Source organism: Lissotriton vulgaris, unplaced genomic scaffold, assembly GCF_964263255.1.
Source record: "Lissotriton vulgaris unplaced genomic scaffold, aLisVul1.2 SCAFFOLD_490, whole genome shotgun sequence".
Lineage (NCBI taxonomy): Eukaryota > Metazoa > Chordata > Amphibia > Caudata > Salamandridae > Lissotriton > Lissotriton vulgaris.
This window is the reverse complement of record NW_028240828.1, coordinates 1,206,881-1,226,258: the sequence shown is the minus strand read 5'-3', so window position 1 is coordinate 1,226,258 and position 19,378 is coordinate 1,206,881. Positions and strand designations below refer to the sequence as shown.

The following is a 19,378-nucleotide window of genomic DNA, read 5'->3' as shown; positions in this document are numbered from 1 at the left end:
TGCAAGACTTTATCAGCACGACCCTGGGCTAGGGTTAAGAAAAGCGTGGCACTGATTAAACCCACTCTTGTGTTTCCGCCAGGCTAACACTGTACGTTAGACCCAATGGTTCATATTTGAGTTTTGTCATGGAGCCATCAGCAACATTAACCTGCTATTGGCAGGTGTCAACTTTCTGTCTTCTCCTACTTTTAGCTTGTGTCCCTTGGTGACTTGTTAATGATTTTTAACACTTTGATCCCCTAGAAAAATCTGGTCTGCATCGTAACAGCAAATCTATTTAATTTATTTAGCCACACAAATATTTGGATCAATGGTGATGCATAGGTAGCAAACATGGGTTATTGCAAGTGTAGAAGAAGTAACTGGGTCTTTGTAAATTTGACTAACCTATGAATTTGATTGTCAGAGGCAAAACCTTTCAACAAGGTAATGGTACAAGAAGGTACTAGTAGTGAATCTCTGGCTCAAATGTGGGACGGGGATCCTGCACTTAACATAAATGAACTGGGGTAACGAGTGCTGGCAAAAAGACTCAGTGAGCAAGTACACACCTGCTGGCTTCTGCAGTAATCTGATGGTCTGAATTCCATATCTTGGCTAGGCATACTGGGCTTTCCATCCCTCCAAGCTCAATACACTTGGTATCAATAAATCTGGTAGCGCCAGCATCAAATATTTACAGTGCTTACCAGAGAAGTGTGGTCTAAAGTGTTATATTAAAAAAAATTATCTTAATAGTCATTGTCTAAGCTTAACAGTGACAGAAAGTGGGATAGAGGTAATAGAACTACAAATCACTTTAACACAAGCATTGACAAAGCCAAAAGATCTGGTATTGGCTACCAGTATTTTGCCTTTGCCAATGCTTCTTTCGTTTTGCTTCGGTCTTTATAAAACTTTGGAACTCTGCCAAGCTGTGTGCAATATTAAAAAAAAAAGTCTAAAACGAAATACATTTTTGGTCTCAAAAGCACACATTGCCTGATTAGTCCCTGGCACTGAAGTGAAGGATAACTGGCTCTGAAGGTAACTACCTTGTGTGTGTATGCGTTCACAGTGAAGGTAGCCAACGGCTGAAGCGGGTTGCCTGAGGCTGTATGCTTTAGTGGGTGAAAAAGTGTATGATTGGCACAACAGACCAATGAATGCAGTGGGCTGGATGACAGCCTCTAAGTATATTATGTATATAATGCTAATAAAATGCAGAACATCTTGCCTGACACCGAAGACCCACACACCGCCAAAGCCAATCTCCACACTTTTTAACGTGTACGTCTCAGAGCTGGCCCCAATAATTCAGAACTTTGGGTTCCGCCTCACGTCATATGCTGACGACACTCAGATTGCCATAACAATACATAAACAAGCATTTACAATGCAATGGTTTCACCTTTGGAAAAGTTTGAGCTATTGGCATTGTAAATGACAAAATTTGTATTTATGTGTTGGTTTTGAAAACAAATAAATAAATGGTATTGTTATTTACATTGCCATTAGCTATATCTCTAGCAAATGTGAGACCTATTGTACCCTACGGATGAGCTCAGCAGATAGCAATTACTACCACACACACACACACCCAGAGCCAGCCACACATACACACCCAGAGCCAGCCACACATACACACCCAGAGCCAGCCACACATACACACCCAGAGCCACACACACACACCCAGAGCCACACACACACACACACACACCCAGAGCCACACACACACCCAGAGCCACACACACACACAACCAGAGCCACACACACACACAACCAGAGCCACACACACACACAACCAGAGCCACACACACACACAACCAGAGCCACACACACACACACCCAGAGCCCCACACACACACACACCCAGAGCCCCACACACACACACCCAGAGCCCCACACACACACACCCAGAGCCCCACACACCCAGAGCCCCACACACCCAGAGCCCCACACACCCAGAGCCCCACACACCCACACACCCAGAGCCCCACACACCCACACACCCAGAGCCACACACACACACCCACACACCCAGAGCCACACACACACACACCCACAGAGCCACACACACACACACCCAGAGCCACACACACACACACCCACACACCCAGAGCCACACACACCCACACACCCAGAGCCACACACCCAGAGCCACACACACACACACAGAGCCACACACACACACACACCCAGAGCCACACACACACCCACACACCCAGAGACACACCCACACACCCAGAGACACACACCCACACACCCAGAGACACACACCCACACACCCAGAGACACACACCCACACACCCAGAGACACACACCCACACACCCAGAGACACACACCCACACACCCAGAGACACACACCCACACACCCAGAGACACACACCCACACACCCAGAGACACACACCCACACACCCAGAGACACACTCACACACCCAGAGACACACACCCACACACCCAGAGACACACACCCACACACCCAGACACACACACCCAGAGAGAAACACACACACCCAGAGAGACACACACACACACCCAGAGAGACACACACACACACCCAGAGAGACACACACACACACCCAGAGACACACACACACACACCCAGAGAGACACACACACACCCAGAGAGAGACACACACACACACCCAGAGAGACACACACACACACCCAGAGACACACACACACACCCAGAGACACACACACACACAGACACACACACACACACACAGACACACACACACAGACACACACACACACACAGACACACACACACACACACACACAGACACACACACACACACACACACAGACACACACACACACACACACACACACACACACACACACAGACACACACACGCACCCAGAGCCACACACACACCCACACACCCAGGGACACACACACCCACACACCCACACACCCAGGGACACACACACCCACACACCCAGGGACACACACACCCACACACCCAGGGACACACACACACCGAGACACGCACACACACACACACACACACACACGCGCACACGCACGCACACACGCACGCACGCACACACGCACCGCGCACGCACGCACACACACACACACACACACACACACACACACACAGACAGACACACAGACAGACACACAGACACACACACACCCAGAGCCACACACACACACACCCAGAGCCACACACACACACACACCCAGAGCCACACACACACACACCCAGAGCCACACACACCCAGAGCCACACACACACCCAGAGCCACACACACACACACATCCAGAGCCACACACACACACACATCCAGAGCCACACACACACACCCAGAGCCACACACACACACACACACCCAGAGCCACACACACACACACACACCCAGAGCCACACACACACACACCCAGAGCCACACACACCCAGAGCCACACACACACACACACACCCAGAGCCACACACACACCCACAGAGCCACACACACACACCCAGAGCCACACACACCCAGAGCCACACACACCCAGAGCCACACACACACACACACACCCGGAGCCACACACACACACACCCAGAGCCACACACACACACACACACCCAGAGCCACACACACACACCCAGAGCCACACACACCGACACACCCACACACCGACACACCCAGAGCCACACACACCGACACACCCAGAGCCACACACACCGACACACCCAGAGCCACACACACCCACACACCCAGAGCCCCACACACCCAGAGCCACACACACCCAGAGCCACACACACCCACACACCCAGAGCCAGCCACACACACACACACACCCACCCACCCGGAGCCACACACACAAAAACGTCCCTAGTTACAGTTTAACCGGTTTGTATATGGCTTTGTACTAATGGAATATGTTAATGTAACAACTCACGGTATGATGTTTCATTGGTTTCTCTACTGAGGACAGAATTATGCATCACGAGCAAAGTTACTGGAGCGTTCAAAATACAGCGATCGTCCCCAGCAGTGGCAAAGCCAATGCTTTGTCTGTACAGCACTGGCAAAGTAAGAACGATTGGCTTTGCCAATGCTTGTTTGCTGTAGTTGTATCACTGGGAAAACATTTTCCTCCCCAGCACCCGAATCAGATTAGAGGGTTCCTTTCCCGCCCTCCACCAAGAGAAGGGATTAATTCTTTCTTTTGGAGACATTAAATGTCTGAATATTTCCTAAGTAAGAAAGTGGTGATTAATAGTGAGAAACGTGCGGCGCCCCAGGCTCCCAGGAATGTGAAAGAAATCCCCCCCCCCCCAAACCTCAGTGACTCAGGGCTTGGTTTAGAGCTCGGCGGGGTGATGCACTTAGAAAAGGAGGATGGAATTTCCCTAAAGTTTGTGGCGAGCCCCCCCCACGGCAGCGTTCCAATGCCCCCTCAATGTTTTCACTGTTGCACAAGTGCCAGCCCGACCCTTGTGCACCAGGCGGGCGCTGGGCTGTGTGTAGGAAGCATGTGTGTAAGAGTTGTAGGGAGTTTTGTGAGCGGGCGGGGCAAGACATCCGCGTGCACGTGTCCGTGTTCTTGGACGGCTGTTCACGGGCACGAGCAGGGGGGGGGCACGTGTAAACGATCCGTCTGGAGGCGGGGGCAGGGGGCGCAACATCATATCATTTATAAATATCGCCTAGGGAGCCGCTGGCGGGGCATCCTTTCCAGAGCTGAGCACGTGGGTGCTGCCAGGCTGTGCCCACGCCGCTCCAGAGAGGCCCGGTGAGTGTATGGGGGGCTTTAGCGCTTATCGCGCCTCGAGGCCGCCAGGGATGCAAGGGAGGTCTTGTGTAGCAGAGAACTCGCCATCCCTCCACAGCAAGTTTTCTCTCTGCAGTGCGATACTTGCGTTTCCACGATTATATGCAGGATACTAAGTTTCGAGGGTACAAAATTTAAATAAACGTATTTGTCGAGCTAACGGAAGGTAGCGAAATATTTTTCCTCAAAAGCTGTAGGACCCCTATAATAAGAGCCAAATTTGATTTCGCCCGGAGTGCAAAGGCCGACCCCGCGCACTCCCACACAAAAAGCCACATACTAACAACAAGAATTAAATAATTTCAGGCAAAGTACCCCGTACACTTCGAACTGCAGTCATCTTCGAGCTGTGCCTCCACTCCCCTCATACACCTCTAACTGATCTAACTGAACCGTGCTCTCATACGTCCTAGTCTGGAACTCGCAATCGTGCACCACAGACAGAACGGCAGCGTATTGTATGGCCCTAATAGGACGAACGCCCGCCTAATCTTTCCAAAAAGTGGGCCTTGTGCGCACTAAATGCAAGAGTTCCCACCTAAGCCACCGCCTGCTCGCACCTCCCGAAAAGCCAGGAGACATCATTATTTTGTATCTCACCCTGGTTGTTGCTGGTTGCTGGTCCTGGGGCTGATTTTAACACAAGCCATCTGTAACTCGCGCCACAATCCACTTGCCGCGAAATAATGTCATCCAATGAAACTAAGCCAGCTTCGAGCTACAGCCAACCACGTGCATGCTTATTTCTACATGCTAGGAAGACGGGCTCGAATGGCTCGTCAATTTAAATAGAAAACTGGCGAATTGGGGTTAATCCGCTTGCCCGAGGTGTTTTGAATGTGATTGTCTCTTTGGCACAGTGCCCTGCGGCGTGTCAGGCCGGCTCCAGGAAGTCATGGGGGGGGGGGGGGCAGGAACGGGCACACGGACAGCGGGAGGGGGGGAGGAAACGGGCAAAGGGACAGCGGGGGGGGGGGCGGGAACTGACAGCGGGACATCGCGCAACCTTTAAGTCATCACACAAATGCTATGGTCTCAGCAAGCCACTTTCTTATTAAAAAGATCAGAAAAATTCTCCCATACATTCCAGTAGATGCCAGGAAAACTGTTGTTACAGCTTTGATCCAGTCCAAACTGGACTATTGCAACGGATTACTAGGCAACGCCCAAAAACAATGTCTCAAAAAACTACAAAGTGTGCAAAACTCGGCCGCCAGACTACTTCTCAATATCCCCAGAACTCACTCAGTTACCGCTGAAATCCGCAAGTTTCACTGGCTTCCGGTGGAGCAACGGATTAAATTCGAGGCTCTGTCCATAGCCTATAAGGCCTTCAACAACAAAGGGCCGATCTTTTTTCAAAACCTGTTCTCCTGGTATGAACCCACCAGGAATCTTCGGTTCACGGGATCTAAACTACTCCAGGTCCCAATAACCCGTACCGTGCAATGGGGTGGGCGTAGTTTCCATTTTTTTACCTCCAAACTTTGGAACACGCTCCCTCTTGAGCTCGGAAATTCTTCCTCTCTCATCGGTTTTCGGAAAGGTTTGAAAACCTGGCTATTTCAGAACTAGCCGACAGTGCAGAGTTCCTCGCCAGTCCATAGCGCCAGGACACCTACGGGTATACGTGCGCTCTACAAATTTTCATAACATAACAGAGAAATGAAGTCCGTCGCCGACTGGATGAAGGACAGCTGACTGAATCTGAATTCAGACAAAACGGAGGTCCTCATCCTCGGACCCACCCCATCAGCCTGGGACGTCTCCTGATGGCCCACATCGCTAGGCACTGCCCTGGAACCCACTGACCACGCACGCAACCCGGGGGTCATCCTCGACTCTGCTCTCTCCATGCCCAAGCAAGTCAACGCCGTCTCCGCGTCCTGCTTCAACACCCTCCGAATGCTCCACAGGATCTTCAATGAATCCTCCCCCCCGACACGAGAAGAACAGTCACCCAGGCCCTCGTCACCAGCAGACTCGACTACGGGAACGCCCTCTACTCAGGAACAACAACCAAGCTCCTGCGACGACTACAACGAATCCAGAACGCCTCGGCACGACTGATCCTCGACGTCCCCCGACGCAGCCACATCACACCCCATCTGAGAAGCCTACACTGGCTCCCTGTGAACAAGAGGATCACCTTCAAACTCCTCATCCACGCACACAAAGCGCTACACAACACCGGACCTACATACCTCAACGACTGACTCAGCTTCCACACCCCCACCTGCAACTTCCGCTCTGCCAGCCTCGCCCTCGCCTCAGTACCTCGTATCCGGAAAACCACCCCCGGCAACAGATCCTTCTACCTCGCCGCCAAAACCTGGAACGTTCTCCCTACCAGCCTACGACAGACCCAGGACCTGCTGGCCTTCAGAAGACTTCTCAAGACCTGGCTCTTCGATCAGTAGCAGGCCCACCCCCCCACTCATTCCCGTTGCCCCCCACTCCTGCGCCTTGAGACCCTCACGGGTATGTAGCGCGCTTTAGAAATGCAGTGATTGACTGATTGAAACCTGAAAATGTGCAGTGAAGGAGCAAATCCCCGCAGAAAGCAGCAGATCCCCGCAGTGCGATGAGCCATTTATTGTAGCGTTCATCAGAAATTCCTCACCACATTTATATTTGCGCTTCGTTGCGCTAATGACCGGGGACCTCTCTAGCTGTCTTTAACTATTCCTGACAAATGTAAAAGTTTTAAGTGTATTTAAATTTTGTTATGCACGATATAAATTCTGATAAATGGAAATCACACAACATGTCAAATCAGTACATTTTTTATGATTCTAGAGTCCCCAAAATACCAAGGAAGTTCTGATGGCACAAAATTGTTACTTTGCATTGGAGCGTAGCTTGATAATTGGCTGCTTATGCATCGGCAGGTTTTTGGATTCGTTTGGTTTCATTTATGCGTCAAAAACTTGTTAACATTGCACATACAGTTTTCATTTGTCATTTCTCCAGCAACTCATAGTGCGGTGGGCCAGTCTGTAGCTGTGGAATGGCATGAACAAGTACGAGAGCTGTGGTCCCGAGTACGTGGGGCTGTGGTCAGTGAGTGAGCTTGGACAGACACGTGACTGAAAAGAACCAAAAGTTCTATAACTATTTTATTTGTCTTAACCTAAATATAATACTCCCACCGTAAATGAAAAGTAAACGCTAGTTAATCGAGGGGAAATGCATCGTTCTAGTATCAAAGCTCCTTGGTTAACGCGATAACTTCAGGTGTCTGTGTGGTAACCCTGGTGTCACTGATTTGAGTCTTGGTCGATTCACTTCAGATTAGTCACACACATATTTATAGCGCTATGAAGTCCAAGGTTGTGACAAAAAGCACTGTAAATATGTAGATCATGAGTTTAGTAAAAGAATTATACACAGTACAAGATATGCTCCTTTAGTTTAAAAAATGTATTACTGTGGAAGCGACTCTGCAAGCAGAATAAGGCAGTGTCCCAAAATCTCAACTGCTTGCAGTGCTTTTAGAAGTTCTATTTTTGGTGGTGGCATATCTAGCGCAAATCTTGTTTTATATGTTACTAGTAGAAGGAAGCATTCCAGAACTGGTAACTTCCTTACAGTGCCTCTCAAAAAGTATCGCTCGATGTCTCCATGAAGCTCCGGACAACGTCATCAATTAAAGCCTCTCCAGCTTCCCAAGCAGTGTTTAGATTTGCTGATTAGCCAGCTTGCACACATGTACGCTGATTACAGGTAGAAAACAGCCTCGGAGCGAAGGTTATTTCTCTTTCAGGTGTATAGTTCTCTTCCCATCACATCACAGGACTCCTTCCCGAGGCAGCTCAGGCCAGGGTCGGCGTTAACCGTTCAAGAACGTAGTCACATCAGGGCCACCAGAACCCCCGCCCCACAATGCCCAAACCCGCAAATAACACACAGACACAAGAGTTAGGTTTGGGAAAAGTTGCTGCAGGTTTATTACATACAACATATGTAATGACGGTGGGTTAACTTACGGGCGATCCTAGGGCAGGCCGCATTCTCGCCACCTGCCCGCCTGTTGAGCCAAACAACACAGTGGCAAACCACCCAACTGTTGTAAAATTACCATAAATATGTTGACACGCCCATTGCGGGGCGTGACTTGGCAAACCCCCGGTTGCACAGGCCCACAACCGCCCGACCAAGAGGGGCAGAGGACTCAAGTACCCCAGAAAGCTCCTCCCAGCCGCCCCGGACGTGCGTCACATCACAGCCTCCACCAACCAGGGGAGACTGCCTCGGGAGAGGAGAATGCTTCGTCATACAGGGGCGGGACAGCCCTCCGTGACTCGGAGCCCGCCCTCTCTATGGCCACTGCGTGGCCTCGGGCAAGCGCAGTTGCTCTGTTTTTGTGTTGTCATAAGAGTGAGTGCGTAGTTCCCCATGGGCCACCCCCATTTCGCCCCCTGACTGTATGGGTGTATTTGTAGGTTTGCCGATATCTGAACTCTCCATTATTTTGTGTGTTTTGCTTTGCATTTCTCCCATTCTCCCATGAAGTTGGGCAGGGAGGGGCGCTTTTCAGTCGTTGGCACAGCTTCGTTAGTCCTGTGTAGTTAAAAACGCCTTTTCCCCCATTCTTAGAGGGTTGCTACTGTGCGATAATCCTTTACTGGAAACGGTCGTCGATTAATTTACTTTTCTCTAGCGAACTAGTTTCTTGTGTGGTTCTCGTAGGACAGCCATGAGAGCAATTTGAGTTTTGGGTCACTTTCGCATGCTTTATGTTGTGCTATAGTCAGCAAGGCATAGCATCGTAATTTAGTTGCTTAGACATCTTTGGTCACCTGGGCACTCGTGTCCTCTGCTTGAGGCCTTTTCTGGTCATACTTGTGCTGCTCTCTATTGTTGTGGTGTACGATTTGCTGTGCAGTGAGCATTTAAATGTATTCTTATATTTTGCTCCGGCTTATTCCTGTGCTTTGAGTCGCCAACGATGCCATTGGGTGTGATTTCACCTCAGAGGTTTACTTGAAAGAAATCTTCAAACTGGAATCCAATATTTTAAAACAAGCATTAGTACATTAGTTCAACTCTTGTAAGTGATGTTTAACCTTCGTACTACAGGTTTGTATTTTAAGTCTACACCCGCCTCTGACTGGGCGTCATGAGATGGTCTTGAATATTTGTAGACATTTTATGTCTTGAATGTATCTGATGAATATCGTCCAAAAAAATAACTGATTGCAGATGTTTTTTTGTAATGAAAGATCTGGACATGGGTTTTGGTTATTTAATATTCTGTTTTTCAGCCTACGGAATTTGAATTGTGGTAGTCTCGTCATCCTACAACTCTACAGCCCAAGCCTGACTTTCCCTACTAATTTGCAGTTTGTGTTCTGCTGATCTGCCCACAAACAAGGAGTTTGTTTGAGATGTAGTGGCTTTGACCCCCTCTATTAAACATACCAAAACTTCCTATACCTAGGACTGTTAAATCCTACAATGGAGAAGGCATCAGTCTGTTGACTGATTTGTAATAGAAGCAAAGGGTCATAAACTAGGGTCTTGGTTTGATGTCTACTTTGCTTTTCCTGCTGCACCCACAAAGTGAGAACACGTTATCTCTCAAAGCTTGACGCAACAGTGATTTTATCAAGTTCTCATTCCACCCCTTCCAATGTCGTAGCAGTAAGGGAGAAGCGATATATGTGGACACGTGCCCTCCTCCACCTCATGCTTTCTTAGGGCCTTTGTCAGTGGAGCTACCTTGAATCCTATAACTTTGGATGGGTCCACATCTTTTACCCGTCACTCCAATCACTATGGTCTCTTGTGCTCCTTAGACACTTATGTGGCAGTATGCCCCAGGACCCGAAACCATCTGCACTTTGTGGCACTTGGAGTTTATCCATATTGGCCATCCGACAGTGTAACTTTTCTTGCGTGGTTTGTCACCTTCTTCCTTGCTGCTATGAGTTTGGTGCAGTCTCTTTTTCCACTTCTGTCCCTGGATTATAGCGTGCTTTACTGATATTTGTGTTCTGAAAGATCTTTTCATCGCTAGTACACATTTTTTTAGTTTTAGTGCTCTTTGTAAGAAATGGAAAGTACTGAGTTAGTGAAGGTCTGGTTGCTCTGTTTGGCATCAACCTTTTCTTCTTCTACTTTTAAGTTACTGCTTGATATTTGCAGCCTTCCTGAAAGAGTGATGATTTCTGCTTTTAAAACCTACATAACGTTGCTAATGAGAAACCGGGTCTGTCATACTGTGCGCAAAGTGGTTGTCTGCCACTTAGAAGCAATTCAGCATGGTGTGAGTCATCCCTTAACACGTGACGAGTGAGCTTTGCACGGAATAATGCAGGGGAAAAGGAAATGTACTGGTTTGAGCAAAGGCAATTTCACAGCAGTGTCACAGGGAGGGGTGAAATTAGATTAAATGCTTTAATACTGGCAGTTTAACACAGTAGCAATGTTAAGTGCAGGCTAATATGACGGAAACCGCTTTAAGTTTCTTCTCGAGCCTGATTGAACCTAAACGGTAATTATGATTGTGCCAATTGACATAGAGGTCTTTCTTTCATTTCAGCATCTCAAATGTACTTGGTAGCTTGCTGTTCCGTTTGGTTAGGTGTTTTGCACAAAAGGGAAGTACCCCGCCAATAATAACATTTAAGACTTCTCAAAGCTGGGGTTCCCATATGACTGACTAAGTACAGATCCATTTGTTTAGGTCTGGCTAGACAGAACAGGTGTCTTTATCGGATGGGATCAAGAGAAAAAAATCTTTCCGTGGTAGAACATAGCAGGTCACTGTAGCTCCACCCAGATGTTGACTCGCTTGAGTATAGCGTCTAATTTGGCAACCGCTGTATGTTCCAGCAGAAAGAGTGCTTGTCCTCCAAGCAACTGTGATCATTTGCTTATCCTGCTGCATGAGCCACCAGCAGAGTTACCGACTAGTAGAGGGCTCATTAATGGTCATAAAGTATCAAGTCAAACTATAGAAAGAGATGGAGTTTGGCCTTTAGGTAACTCGTATTCTACTGTGATGTTGTTAAACAATTTTTCAGATGTCATTAGATAACTCCGGTGTATGTTATGTTAAGTGGATTTGTAAAGTGCGGCATATCACCTGAAAGGGTATCTAGGTCTAGAGTGGGTATATAGAGTGTTGAGAGTGAGCTAGCCTCTGGTATTTAGTCAAAGAGCCAGGTCCTTCGCTTGTTGGAGAATTCAAGAAGCAAGGAGGCCACCTTGATGTGTAAAGGGAGGTCATTTCAGGTTTTTGGGTGCAGCGGGGGAGAATGCCAGGCATCCCGTTCAGCCTTTCTGGAAACGGGATGTGACCAATTGAGAGTGAGGTTGAGCACAGGTGAGTGTCTGGTGGATTGATGGAAATGAAGGCGTTTTTTGTTATGAAGGCCCTTTGTTGTGCAATGCCTTATATGTGTACATGAGGAGGTTGAATTGGCACACTGGCGAGCCAGTGGAGCTCTCTGCGATTTGGTGTGATGGGGGTAGGTCGTGGTAGGTAAAGGATGATCTGGAGTCAGTGGAGGGGGTGGTTGGAGATTCTGATGTAGTGTGTTGCTGTAGTCTAGTCTGCTTCTGATACCTGCTTATGTGATGGCATCTATTTATTTAGGGGAATCCATTTGTTGATTTTGCGGAGCATGCAGAGTATGTTAAAACAGGAGGCACTCACTGCGTTGCCCTGTGCTGCCATGTTGATTTTGTCTACTAAGACGATTCCCAGGTTTCTTGCATGGTTGGTTGGTATGGGTCCAAGCTCTGAAGACTACCAGGTGGAGTCACATGGGAGTTACTCTTCCCGAAAATCAACACTCAGCAAGTCGAAGTTGATTTCAGGCAATTGGATTTCATCCACTCTCCTACGTTGTTTATGCATTCGGGCAAGTTAGTTCTGGAGGTGATGGACATGCCAAGCATTTATAGGAGGAGTTGTGTGTCATCGGCATAGGAAATGTTATGTGCTCTGATTAAGTCAGCAAGTGAGGTCATGTAAATGTTGAAAATGGTTAGGCTGAGTAATAACCCTGGGGTACTCCGCAGACCAAGTTCTTGAGTTCCGATTTGTAGGGTGGTTGTCTGCATTGTGTTCTCCCTATGAGGAAGGAACAGTCAGTTGAGGGCTGGTCCTTGGATGCCTTTGTCTTGCAGCCTTTTGATGTGTGGTATTGTATTGAAAGGAGCTGAGAGGTCGAGCAGAATCAGTGCAGAGGTTTCTCCCCGGTCCATAAGGGTGTAGATCTTTTCTGTGGCTGCGATGAGCGCTGTTTCCATGCTGTGGTTGTTTCAAAAACATGACTAGGTGAGTAGATTATGGAGTTTGAGGTGGTTTGTGAGTTGTTGTTGATAGTCATCTCTATCACCTTTGCTCAGTACAGGATCAGGGAGATGGGACGGAAGTAGCTTATCTTGCTGGGGTTGGCCAATTTTTGTTGTTATTTTTTTTTTAAAGAGCAGTGCCTTCTTCATATTTCCAATCTCCAGGGAAGATGGCTTATTTGATGGAGGAGTTTGTGGGTGAAGATTTTGCTGATGTATGGTCTACGCATGTTGTAAATGTGATGAGGCAAGGGTTCATTGGGACCCGAGTGAACGTTTTTCATGATTGCTGTGGTGTCTTCTTCGTTGAAAGTATTTCAGATACACATTTGGTGGCGTCAACAATGGCGGGCTACTAAATATTTTCATGCGATAAGTATAGTTACAGACACTGTCACCAACCTGTACATGCCCCATCCCCTGTACACAGAAATCAGAAGAAGTATTCAAAATGGGAATGGCAATGGGTACAGTGCGTTCACTGGTAACATTTCTGACCACAAAGAATTGGAAATACTGCGAATCATTAAAATTAGCAAAATCATAGTTAATCTTTATACCAGGTACTATTCTCATTCTCCGTATATAGATTCATACAGGCTTCTGGATCAAACGATTCCTGTCCCCCATTTCCCTCTGGGTCAAATCCCTGATGTTTTTCAATGTATGCTAAGATCATATTATAATCCTTCTCGGTGTACTGTTTGGGATTTTCTACATAATGATTGTACATAGCAGAAAACATTTTAAACCATGCTTCACAACTTCCTAAATAGGACAAGGGCAATGAGAGAAACAGGTCATGTTTATGCATAACAGATGGCAAGAGCCCACAAACCCAACAGTCGGTGATGTTGGTAGCGCTGTGTGTTTGATGGAGCATTTCTACAAATACATTTTTCGCATAAGTCTGGCGATGTCGTTCTTTGTGGGGTGCTAAGGTGAACATGAAGTTTTCGGGTGGGGCAACAGAAGAAGGTAGAAGAGTTTGCAAGTTTGCATTTGCCATTTCAAGTATTGTGGTGCAATGGGAAGTTCTTCTTCAAGTACAATAAGACCAAAAGGGTACATTCTCCAGTATTCAATCTTTCATAGATTCACATGCTTGTATCTTCCCCGTCGTCATGGTGGGAGTCTCCCGGTAAATAATAATCATAGCAGTAGAAGAAAAAACTGCCTGAAACCATAGAGTAGTGAAATCGGAGGGTAACCTCTCCTCCTCATTATGTGGCCCAAACTACAGCCAATCAGCAACCAGCCCCAGCCTACACCACTCCCAGCAGAGCCACCATACCTCAGATTTCTAACCGCCTTCGTTGTGAGAAGGAGTCTCCATGAGCTCTGCTCAGTTTATTCTCTCTTCACTGAACTTTTGACCTTTGTCAGTTGGAAGTCAGGTACTATCTTCTTTTTTCTTGTCAAGAATTACTTCAGTCATAATGTCTGAAAGCTCCAAGAAGAGTCTTTTCAGAGCTTGCAGATCCTGTGGCAAGGCCAGACTTTTTTTCTGAGGATCCTCACAAGGAATACTTGTACTGTCTGTACCCCAAGCATATCCCTAAGGACTGCAAGTATTGCCGGACCTTCCCTCCCAAAACTCTGAGGGATAGGGAAGGGCGCCTCCTATTATGGCTTCAGAAAAGGAAAGTTCAAGACTCGGAGTCTGAAGGAGAAGCCAAGGGACACACCTCTAAAAAGTTAAGAGGGTCCTCTGAGGAAAAGGGAGATGTGAGGAAGCAAAAAGCAGGAAAATCCAAGGAAGGTGAACCTTCTACTTCACTCCCTCCAACTCCTCTCAAGCCTTCCTCAGAAAAGAAGGCTCCGTCGTCGCTTCCGTCAACGAAATCTGTTAAGAATCCAGTCAGATCGCCGACGAGACCGTCGACGACGGCGGCGACTACCATTCCGTCGACGGCGGCGACGACCATTCCGTCGACAACCAGTCCGTCGTCGACGACGACGACCAGTCCGTCGTCGACAACGACAATCTCGACGTCAACTGCTTCGTCGACGTCGACGACTCCGTCGACGGTTGGTGCTAGGCCTTCATCGACGGCGAGATCTTCGTCGACGAGCATCCCGTCGACGATGCGGATGACTGTTCCGTCGACGATCCCGTCGACGACGAGTAAATCATAGTCGATGCCATCTCCAACGAAAATAAAGTCGACTTATATTTCTGTTAAAAGGATTGCTCCGTCGACGGGGGTGTTGACGAGCAGAAAAGGGGAATTTTCCACGCCAAAGATTTCACCTCTGCTGCCCTCCACCATTCTGGATTGCCAGGAATCGGAGGAGGAAAGATCCTATGGTGTGGCGTACAGTCCTTCGCAGCTCCATATTAAACATCAGGACACTGATGAGGAAGAACACCAGGCGGACTTTGCCTTTACAAACCGGCCGATCAAGGGCCAGATGAGATACGAGTCATTTCACCAGGCCTATCACTATGATGATGATGATGATGATGATGAGGAGGAAGTGGATACGCCTGCGCGAGAGGAGGCGATGTCGGTGCCTATCTCTTTAATATCTGACTTAAGGAGTATGATAGACAGCTATTATCGTCGCTTTCCAGAAGATAATGCTTCCTCGGCCAATGAGAAAGACTCTCAACCTGTTAAAGAGACGCCTATAGCTCAACCGCCTCCCCCTCCTCGGAAGGAGGTTCAAAACGTAATTACGATTCGTGATGACCTGAATGAGTCTGATCATGAGGATCAGGAGGAGGAAGGAGAAATTACTCAGGATGATGAAGTGGGAGACGAATGGGACCAGTATATTGCTCCAACGTCCCCGGCGTCACCTTTGCCTCAATCAAGCTCTCCACCAGAGGATATAGCCAGCTTTCATGACCTGATGGAAAAAGCGGCTAAAAGGTTCAAGCTTTCTATGCCAGTCAAGGAAAGCGATAGTTTCCTTTACGACTTTAAGGAGTCCTCCAGGAAGTCGGTAAGAGCTATTCCGATCATTGAGCATATCTGGGATGAAGGACTCAAACTGATGAAGAATCCAGCCTCAGTCCCAGCATCCATACCCAGGCTGGACAAGAAGTATCGTGCTGTAGAGAAGGCTCCAGCATGTCTTATTGGTCATCCTCGTCCAGACTCGGTGGTGACTCAAGCAGCCCAGAAGCGCTCCAAGAACCCGATGGCTACATGCGTGGCGCCCCCCGATAAGGAGGGCAAGAAGATGGATGGCATAGGTAAACGCTTTGCGGTCATGGCAGCAGCTTCCATCAAAGCTACCAACGCAATGGCTCTGCTGAGCCGGTTCAATAGGCAGATGTGGTCGGACATCGCGCCTTTCCTGTCGCACCTTCCGGAGGACAAGAAAGAGGAGGCGACTACCATTCTACAAGATGGAGCCAGAGCAGCGTCGGAGTCCATAGACGTGGCAATGGACATATCGTCTATAGCCTTTCGCCAAATGGCTGGGGCGGTAACCCTGCGGAGGCAGGGATGGCTTAAGGCTACGTCTTTTCGACCGGAGGTCCAGTCTAAGATATTGGACATGCCATTTGATGGAGAAAGCCTCTTTGGAAAACAGATTGACGAGGCGTTGCAGGGGATAAAAGCAGATACCGACGCTGCTAGATCCTTGGGATCATTGCAACAAGGCCGTTATCAGTCCTTTCGCGGCCGAGGATCCAGAGGACACTTTCAACAACAACGTTCCTCTTATCAATCTAATCGGTACCAACCTTACAACCAGCAGGGTTACCGTCAGTACTCCTCCAACCAGCAATATCGGTCCTCAAACACTTCCTTCCAACAACAAGGAAGGAGAAAGTCCGCCGCCAGAGGGAAGCAAGACTCTGGTCGCAGACAGTGATGTTCCACAGGCACCTCCATTACCGCTTCAGATCGACCAGTTCCACTACCTCTCTCAGTTTCTCCCGCATTGGCAGTCCATAACATCGGACAGATGGGTATTAGACATCATTACACAGGGTCACACCCTGGAATTTTCGCAAAGGCCTCCAAATCGTCCACCCCTCTGCAGAGTTCATCAGCACCTAGCGGCTCTCAAAGCAGAGGTCTTATCACTCATTCTGAAAGGAGTTATAGAGGAAGTACCACCAGACCAGCGGGGAACAGGTTTTTATTCACACTTCTTCCTTATAAGGAAAAGCCAGTCATCAAAATGGAGACAGGTACTGGACCTCAGATCTGAACACATACATAAAGAAGATTTCTTTCCGTATGCTATCCTTGCAGGAAATTCTGCTACTGCTTCGCAAAGGAGACTACATGGTCTCTCTAGACCTGCTGGAGGCATACTTCCACATTTCGATGCACAAAAAATATCTGCGATTCATGGTGGCGGGGCGCCATTACCAGTTCAGAGTTTTATCTTTCGGTCTGAAGTCTGCCCCCAGAGTTTTCACAAAATGCATGGCTCCTATAGCGGCGCATTTAAGGCAGCAAGGTCTACAGGTGTTCCCATACCTGGACGACTGGTTAGTAAAAGGACCATCGTTCCAAGCAACGCAGAGATCTCTATGGAAGTGCACGGATCTCTTCCAAAGACTAGGTCTTCGGATAAACAAAGAAAAATCATCTTTTGTTCCGACTTGGCTCTACAATTCTTAGGAGCAATCTTGAAAACACAAGAAATGAAGGCTTACCCTTCAGAGGAAAGGGTAACGAAAATCTTGAATCTGACTGCATCCCTAGCAGCAAAAAAGTTCACTTCCATCAGGATATTCAAATCATTACTGGGAATGATGTCCTCTTGCATTCCGCTGATCCCCCAACTGCCGTTTACAGATGAGACCGTTACAGGAAGCCCTGGACAAACAATGGGTCCAAGCCCTGGGTTCCTTCGACGACAAGCTGGTCATAACCTGTCAGATCAAGCGGGCAATGTCATGGTGGGGTATCAGGAGCAACCTAATAAAGGGCCTGTCATTCGAACCACAATCACCAAGCTACGTCATGACATCAGACGCTTCATTACGAGGTTGGGGGGCGCATCTGCAAGACCTGGAAATTCAAGGCCTTTGGTCTCCTCAAGAGGCGAAACGTCACATCAATCTCTTGGAATTAGAAGCGGTCTTCCTGGGCCTCCAGGCTTTCCTTCCCAGGATCCAAGGTTCATCGGTTTTAGTGCGGACAGACAGCACAACAACAATGTTTTACCTGCGCAAACAGGGTGGAACGAGATCAAAATCCTTGTCGATTCTGGCACAAAGAATTTGGAAATGGCTATTGTGTCAAAACATAACGCTGCAAGTGGAACATGTTCCAGGAGTAGACAACACAAAAGCGGATCTGTTAAGCAGGTCATTCGACATTTGCCACGAGTGGGAAATCAGCCAGGTCCAGCTGAATCGGATTTTCAAAGTGTGGGGCAAACCAGGTCTGGACTTGTTTGCAACTCAGAGCAACAAGAAATGCAGTCATTATGCCAGCAGGTTCCCTCAGCAAGATTCGAGGGGAACGCACTTCAGCTCCGATGGACAGGGATGTTTGCCTATGCCTTCCCTCCCTTTCCCTTAATTCCCAGACTACTGAGGAAAATGAGATCAGAACCTTGCCAGATAATACTGATAGCCCCGGCCTGGCCGAGGCAGTTTCGGTATACAGAGCTTCTGCAGTTGTCGGTGGAACCAAGAATACAGCTCCCGATAACCAGGGATCTGATTTCCATGAACAGAGGCCAAGTACTTCATCCGCAACTGACCTCTCTAAGATTGTCTGCTTGGAACCTTTCGAGCACGAATTCCAGTCCCTAGATATCACTCCGGAATGTCGTGAAATACTGCAAAGTTCCGCAGCGCTGTCTACCAACAGGACATATATGGCAAAATGGAAGCGATTCTGTAGTTGGTGCGTTTCTAATGCAGTGCATCCCTTAACGCCCTCTGCTGAGCAAATCCTTCCTTATTTGCTGCATTTAGCCAGATCAGGACTGGCGCACTCGTCTATTAAAGTCCATCCAGCAGCAATTTCCAGATATAGAAGATCACCAGGATGCCCTTCCTTGTGGTCTAACAGACTAATCAAAGAATTCTTTAAAGGGCTGTTCAGGAAGTTTCCTCCTGTCAAGCGTCCCCCACCTTCATGGCAGCTTAACCCCTTCCATGCGTCATGAGGCACAGTGGAGCTGTGCTGATGACGAGCTGAGCTCGTCATGAAAGAATGGAGTTCCACATAAATCAGCACAGGAGGGGAAAATGCACAGCAGCGATGTGGTTAACACGGTATTGTCGCAGCTGATGAAAGCTCCCTTTGAGCCCATACACAAATCAGAATTGCAATTCTTGTCATGGAAAGTGGCATTACTGTTGGCGCTCACATCAGCC

General features: G+C 48.2%; 1 protein-coding gene across 1 annotated transcript in view; it reads left to right on the top strand.

Moving 5' to 3' along the window:
- The window catches only part of LOC147672520 (cAMP and cAMP-inhibited cGMP 3',5'-cyclic phosphodiesterase 10A-like), a 909,783-nt gene that overhangs the window by 14,994 nt on the left and 875,411 nt on the right, over window positions 1-19,378 (top strand). The window lies entirely within an intron of this gene.